The sequence below is a fragment of the Chenopodium album genome, chromosome 2, assembly GCF_948465745.1.
Source record: "Chenopodium album chromosome 2, dcCheAlbu1.1, whole genome shotgun sequence".
Taxonomy (NCBI): Eukaryota; Viridiplantae; Streptophyta; class Magnoliopsida; order Caryophyllales; family Amaranthaceae; genus Chenopodium; species Chenopodium album.
In genome coordinates, this window is record NC_137835.1 from 15,796,290 (window position 1) to 15,804,224 (window position 7,935).

Sequence of the window (7,935 nt, forward strand, 5' to 3'; positions counted from 1 at the left end):
GGAGGCAAGAAAAAGAAAGAAAGGCGCTATGGAATAATGAATCATTGAAGAAGAATGAAAGAAGCAAGGAAAAGTGTCTAAAACAAGAGCATTTGGAAGGGTTTTGTAAGGATATTCGCACTAAGGCCAACTTCAAATAATCATAACTTTTTTTATACTTAATATTTTGAAGTGATTCAAATTAAATATTAAAGTTCATCTCAAGAGCTTACCAATGACTGGTCACGTGCCTTATTCCAATGAGTAATGAAATAGTTATTACCTTCCAAAACGAAGCTGTTTTGCTAGAAAAAGCTGCACGTCCGTGCCAAGTGATGCACATCTGTGCAAGGTCAAGCAGTAGCTACCGTTCTCATTTTAATAGGTTTTCACGATCCGTGCAACCTTTGGCACGTCCGTGCCGACCTGTAGACGGGCTAATTCTTGTTTTCTTCGTCATTTTACTTGGGGGTTATATAATATCCCTTCATCTTTGAAGCTTATGGTTATTTGAAGTTGGCCTTAGTGCGAACTTCTCCCTTAGTCTTCTTAGGCTCTTTCTCTTAATTAACAATGCAGAGCTTTAATTAATTAGTTATTTTAGTTTAGAATCTCTCAAACTCAAATATTATAGAAGATAATTTCAAGCTTTATTTTCTCAATTTCAACATTTCTCCTCAACTTTGAAGCTTCAAGTAGTAATTTATTCTCTTCTCTTCTTAATTTTCTGTTTTTATATGGTTTTGTGGATCTTAATTTTTTCTTAATCCTTGTTAATGTTCTTGCATGTTCAATGTTTGAATGTTACTCTTATCCATGATTTGTGAGTAATTATGAAAGAGGCATAATTTGGGTGAAAACCCAACTAAGCCATGGGTTGATTAATTTGGATTGATAGTTGTTTATGCTTGAATTGATTGTTGCATGTGTATTTTTGTTGCCACTTTATGCTCATGTGTTCATTCCATTACTCACATTGAAAGATGGGGTTTGGTAGTGAGTCCCTTCTTGTGCAATTTGATTATGCCTCTTTCATAACTATGGATGCTTTGTTTCAATTAATAGGATGCTTTAGTGTGATAATTTAGGTGAGAAATCCCAATTATTTGTGCTTCATGCTATCTCGAAGCGATCGAAAGACAAACTCGAGTTAGAAACCCACTTCCTATCATTGAGATTTTGTTTCTTATCATGTTAGTTGTTTGTTCTAGGAAAGTCTTAGTGTTGTGGATTTGAAAGAAGTCAACATTGAGTTCCCATTCTATCACCCAAGTACAATCCATGTTTCATCCATTTTATCAATTCATTGGCTCGGTATGTGTTAAACCCCATGTATCCCTAGCACATCTTTCTCTTGTCATTTCTTTAGTCTAAACTAGTTAGTCCATAAACTTCAAATCCTTGATTCGGTCTAGCTTATTATAATTAACACTTGTCGGTGGTTGCTCTTAGTCCTTGTGGAAGAATGACACTTACTTACCATTATGCTTAGGTTAGTGGTTATTTAGGTAGTTTGACTTTAGGGTGTTTGGCTAACGACCAAATATCCCTTCTGTCACTTATCAAACCTTATTTTTCCTAAACATAACTTATATGAACTTATTATTAGACATAAAATAAGTGAAAATAAGAGTGAACAAAGCAATCGCTGAGTGATAAGACATTCCTATTTCTAAATAATTACATGGTTTGTCTGAGCACGCTTGTTGACTATAAAATATAATTGTTTCTCCAAAAATACTCAATATTTGATTGAGTCCGTACAACTTGTTTGATTTGATTCGAATCTAAAATAAGATTGAAGAAATGTCAATAAATGTAACCATGCTTGAGATAAGGATGAGATATCTTTATAGGCAGTCATATAGCTATCCATTGACCATTCAAAATCAATTCCACTTGTTTAAATTTGAGTTTTTTTTAACCCACATCTACATAAACTTAATATGTAAGGGTGTCTAAGAAATTGATGTGCAAATTTAAATAAAAAAGCATCAAAATAAAAGTTTGTGTTCAAAGTACAAAATAAAAGTTCAAATGAAAAATACACTTTAATAATCCCAACTTTGCTCAATTTACTTTAAATAATCCCAACTTTTGATTATTCTACAATGATCCCAACTTTTATATGTGTTTTATTTCTTCAATCCGGATCCGGTTACCTGAAGAAAGGGTCAATATTTTTTAAAAAAAAATCATATGTCACGTGTCGCTTTCAAATTGGTTCAAAAATAAATAAATAAATTTAAATTAATAAAATTAAAAAAAACAACCAAAGACCACCGGCCATCCAACACTAGTGGCCGCGCGCACTTCCCCAACCGGAAGACCAACAACCAAGCCACCACGAGATCCGGCCACCACGAACCCCAGCCACCACGAACTCCCACCATCCACGAATCCCGACTCCCCCGAAATGCCGATCTCATTCACGAAACCCACCAACCCCGAAATCCCCACCAACCCACGAAACCCAAACCACCCACGAACTCCGATCTCCCACGAACCCCGACCACCCAGGAAACCCAAACCCACTTTTTCGACCTACCGGAAACCCTCTCGTCACAAGAGGGTATAGGGACGGTTTCAGGGATGTGGGCTTTGGTTATATTGATTTTGGGTTTTATGGGCGGTGGTGGTGTGGGTGGGAGGGGGCGCCGTTTTCCGTGGTGGGTTTAGGATGGAGGTCCGATTTTCGATGTTATGGCGGTTGGGCGGCGAAAAATCGGTGGCTAGGGACTAGGAGGTGGTGGTTCGGGGGTAGGCTGGGAGAAGGGCCACCATTGGTGGCTGGTGGACGTGGTGGCTGGTGGGTGTGGACGCGTGGTGGCTGGTTGTTTTGGATTTTTTTTTTAATTTTTTTTTCTTTTTTGTTTCTTTTTTTTTTAATATTTTTATTTATAAACCAATCACGTGTTGACACGTGTTGGGTAACCTAGAATAATGGGTTGTTGACCGGTTTGGGATTGAAGAAAGAAAATGTATATGAAAGTTGGGATCATTGTAGAATAATCAAAAGTTGGGATTATTTAAAGTAAATTGGCCAAAGTTGGGATTATTAAAGTGTATTTTTCCAAGTTCAAAAGCTTGTGATATGATTATGTCGGTCGCTCAAAGAATTCTGTTATGTTTCGGATTAGATGATTATTTTACAGAAGTCTTTTGTCAAGTTCAATCCTAATACTCCAATTGATTATCAGGACTCGATGGCTCAAAGCATGCAACTTCATTGTCACGATTCTCTAGGCTCTTATGTAATACCCCGTATTTTTAATGTATTTTATATATTATTTATCTAATTATAAAATTTATTTTGGGTCAAACTATTTTAATTATTGGATTACAAATAAAACAAGTATAAATATTTTAGGTTAAAAAGTATTCGATCCAAATATAGTCCATCTTTATAATAAACCAAATCATTCTATTTTTACAGTTGGGCTACTTATTATATTATTCAAGTCCACAATTTTTATAAAGCCCAAACCTACCCCAAACAACCCTACACTACCCTACACTATAAATACTCTTTCAATCTCCAAAATTTTGCCACCCAAAAGGTCAAATGGTCAAGGTAAACAATTTTCCCTTTTATTTTTCTCTTTTTCCTTTTCTTTTTCCTTTTCCCTTTCTTTTCCTTTTCTTTTTTGTTCCACGCAGGAAAAGTGGTTGTGCGTGGGCTCACTGCCACCTCAGCACCGCCGCTGCCACCACCCCACTGCTGCCGCTACTCCACCGCAGCCGTCCACCGGTGTCGCTACAGGCCGCCAGCCACCCCCATTGGCTTGGTTCCTTCTTTCCTCTTCGTCTTCCTATTTTTATTTATTAGTTTGGTTTTGATTTTTATTGGTTTCAAAATGATTAATTTAGTATCAAATCATGTTTTAAGATATAATTTCAGATTATTAATTTGGTTTATTATTTTCTGATTTTGATATGATTAAAGTTAGGGCTTCTAATTTATTCAAGACTTTATTTTTAGGGTTCTTGTATAAATTAATTTGGGGCTTTTATATACTCAATGTTTCTATGAATAATTTAAGTATAAAAATGTATTTTGATGAAGTTTTAATGAGTTTTTGATTGAACTATATTGCTGGAATTTTATTTAAAGTTGTATAATTGTGATTTTAATAAAAGCGTTTAATTACCCATTAAAGAAGAGTTTAATTAGGGGCTTTTAAATAATTTTCACATTATTTTAAGTAGTCTAAAGTGAATTTAATTTGCTAGAAATTGTGTATACAAGAGTAATTATTATAGTATTATTGCCCCTTTATGTAGGAGACTTAATTCGGGAAGTGTTATAATGTAATCGGCTACTTTAAGAGCTTATTTGAGGTACGTTACGTACGCGTACTCGGAAAATTATTAAGCGTGTAGAAACATGCTAGGATTTATTTAATTGATTCCAAGTTAGTGTCATGCTAGGAATTGGTTGGAATAGTTGATTTGAAATGAGATTGGTGATTTGATTTGGAATTGATTGAATTGAGAATGGTTTTGGTGAAATATTTGTGAAGCATGATTGGTGGAAATTAATTATTTATTGGAATTGGTGAAATTGGAGTATTGTCATTGAACCAAATTTTTATTATTGGCATGTTGGAACACTACTAGATTTAGGCCGATTTCTGACGGACTGGTTCTGTCGGAAAATAATTAATAAAAAAAGAACCTTAACCTCTTAACCTAAACTAGCCCCCTCTACCCCTTATTTCTTTGTTCTTTCCCTCTCTCCTTCTCCGCCCTCTTTCTTCTTTCTCTCTCCTCTTCCCTTTCTCTCTCCTTCTCCGCCCTCTTTCTCTTTCTCCTTCTTCTTTGTCGGGGTCATCTTCTTCTCCTCCCTCTTCTCTTTCTCCCTATCCCTACTCTTAATTTCGGCCTCCTTCTCTCTCTTAATTTCACCTCCTTCCTTTTCTCTCTCTTCTCTTTGTCTTAGGGTAGTGGGTTTTCTTGGTTAGACCATAAAAAGCTTAGAGGAACGACGGAATTCGAAGTCTCATGGTCAAAACGAAGGTTTTTAGGTGAAATTCGACCATGAAAACTCTAGATCTAGAGTTTTCATGGTCGAATTTCTCCTCATAAACCCAATTTATGGTTTTTTCGGTGAAATTAAGGTATGTATCTCTTGGTTTTTTTTTCTTAATTTTGATTTTATTCTGTTAATTGTTTTTGGGATTTTTTTTGAAAATTTATGGTGGTGGTGGTGGCTATTGGAGTTCTGATTTCAGGGGTTGGGTCGGCGAATTTGTGGTGGGTAAGTCTTGGTTGTGGTCGGATTTGTTTGTTGTTTTTTTGGGTTGCGGTGTCATGGTGGTGGTGGATAAATTTGGGTTTTAGGTAGGTGGGGTTTAAATTAGGTGGGGTCCGGTGGTGGTGGCGGATTAGGGTTAGGGGTTGGTGGTGGTCTAGTGGGGGTAGTGGAGGTGGTGGTCTGATGGTGGGTAGTGTAGGGGCTGGTGGTTGTGGGGGATTAGGGTTAGGGGTTGGTGGTGGTCTGGTGGGGGTAATGCAGATGGTGGTCTGATGGTGGGTAGTGTAGGGGATGGTGGTTGTGGGGGATTAGGGTTAGGGTTAAGGGTTGGTGGAGGTGGTGGTCTAATGGTGGGTAGTGTAGGGGCTTGTGGTTGTCTGATGGGGTGGAGGGCCGGTGGTGGTTTGATGGGGGTGGTGGAGATGGTGATACGTCGCGCCGGTGGTGGCGCGATATTTTTTTTAATTCCATAAAATAACTTTCCGATGGAATTCCCGTTAGAAGTTTTCGACGGATTTTACTATTCCATCGAAAATTTCTGACAGACTTTTTCGGTGCCTGAAAATCTCATATGAAGGAAAATTCCGTCGAAAAAGTGATTCCGACGAAATTTCCGTCGAAAAAGGTGGTTTTTCCTACCAAGCCGTTTCCGACAACCACTTCTGATGGAATTCCGTCGGAAACCCCTTTTCCGACGGATTTCAGGGTGTTTCTGACGGAATTTTTCCGTAAAAAATGGGCTATTTTCTAGTAGAGGAAGGTTTGTTTAATTAAACTAAAGGAAAAATTGTCAAGGATAAGCCAACCTTTGCGTGGTTAACTTAAAATAAGTTGGCCTTTCAATTAACTCAAAATAAGTCGACTTTTAAGGGTTTTTATTTTTTATTTTTTATTTTTTATTTTAGTAGGCCAAATGACCTACAACCTACCAAACAGGTCATTTTTTGTATAAAATTACTTTATTAAATCTAATTAAGTGTTTAACTATAATTATATTAAATAAAAAAAATATAAACATTAAAAAAAAATCATATCCTTCAAAAAAAAAAAAAAAAAAAACAAATCCCTGCCAGTGGCTGACACCGGCGACTCCCTTGGCGCCGTTGACCCCATTCCCCTCCCTTTCCCCCACCCATGACACCCTACTCCGTTAGTTTAACAATTTCCCATCCCCGTTGGCCGCTTCCCGACCCCTACCCCGACACGGCGACACCACCCATTTCCTCATATTGGAAATTGCCCCCTTTCCCCGTCCCCCATCTGAATCGCCCCACTCCCCCTTCCCTATCCAGAAACGTTACCTCAAAACCCTAAACCCAACCCACAAAACCACCCTAAACGAGTTTGGGTGTCGTTTCAGGTGGTTTCGTTGGCTGGGTTTAGGGTTGGGGGCTGTTGAATTGGGGGAGTTGAATTGAGTGATGAACGGGAAAATTAGGTTGGGGAAGTGGGAATTGCGAAAGGGGTAGGGAGGGGGAGGAGGTGGGGTCGACGATCCCGTCGCCGGCGACGGGGGAAGGAAGCAGTCGTTGGCCGCCGGCTGCTGGTAGGGGGGAAGGTTGGTGTGGGTGAGTGGAGGTGGCTGAGATTTTTTTTTTAATTTTATTTATTTAATTGTTAATTATGATTCAAGATTTTTATTTAAAATTGTTAATCTAAAAAAGTTTTTATTTCATTAATTAATTAGAAAATGTATTTAAATTATTTTGTTAAAAAAAGGACCAACCGTGTAATGACACGTGCCATGCTTTACCTTAACAATCGGTCAACTTTTAATATACAGGTTTTGACTCATTTTGAGAAAATATATTACAAAAGTTGACTTATTCTAAGTTAATTCAAAAGTTGATTCAAAAGTTGAATTATTTTGAGCTAACCAAGCAAAGGTTGACTTATTTTGACAAATTTTCCTAAAATAAAGTTTAATTTGGTTTGGAATATTAAAAGAGAATTTTACTCTGGTTCATATAATTTTTATTGATGCTATAAGCATGAGAAAGGAGCTATGTTATTGTCTATGTACACAAGGAATAAATTATAATTTGGTGCCTTAGTGCACTTAAGGTGTTTCTAACACCGAGGGATATGATTTGTGGCGCATTATACGTTTAAGGTGTCTTTGACACCGAGGTAGATTTAAAAAAGGTTCAACATTAAATGTTATGTGGTCACTAATTATTCAAGAATTAAATTGGAATGTTTACTTGTTTGAATAATTATTATGATTGAATTATTATGGTTTGAGAGTTATCACCAAGTTTAATAATATGTAAACAACGTAAATTGAAAGAGATTACACACCAAAACTCTTGGAACATATATACAGTGGTGGAGCAAGGAATTTCAAACCAGGGGGACAAATTAATGTTGCATAGTTTGACAAATATGTTGGAAAAAGTTCAATAGTTGAACACATAATTACTTAAATACTCGGGTATTAAATTTTATAAAATCCAAAATACTTATTAAAAAAATCTATCATCATTTACAAATTATTCCTCCTCCGATGACACATTATTAGTATTTGAATAGTGACGGTATCATGATTCTTTCTTTTTTTAGTAAATATCATAATCTCTTATTACAGCTATAATTATTGAAACTCCGCTGTTCCTAAATTGTTACCCCATTTGACATTTTATGGTTTTCAAGACGTGTCTTATAACGTATATGTCTTTATTTTCATACATGTAAAAATT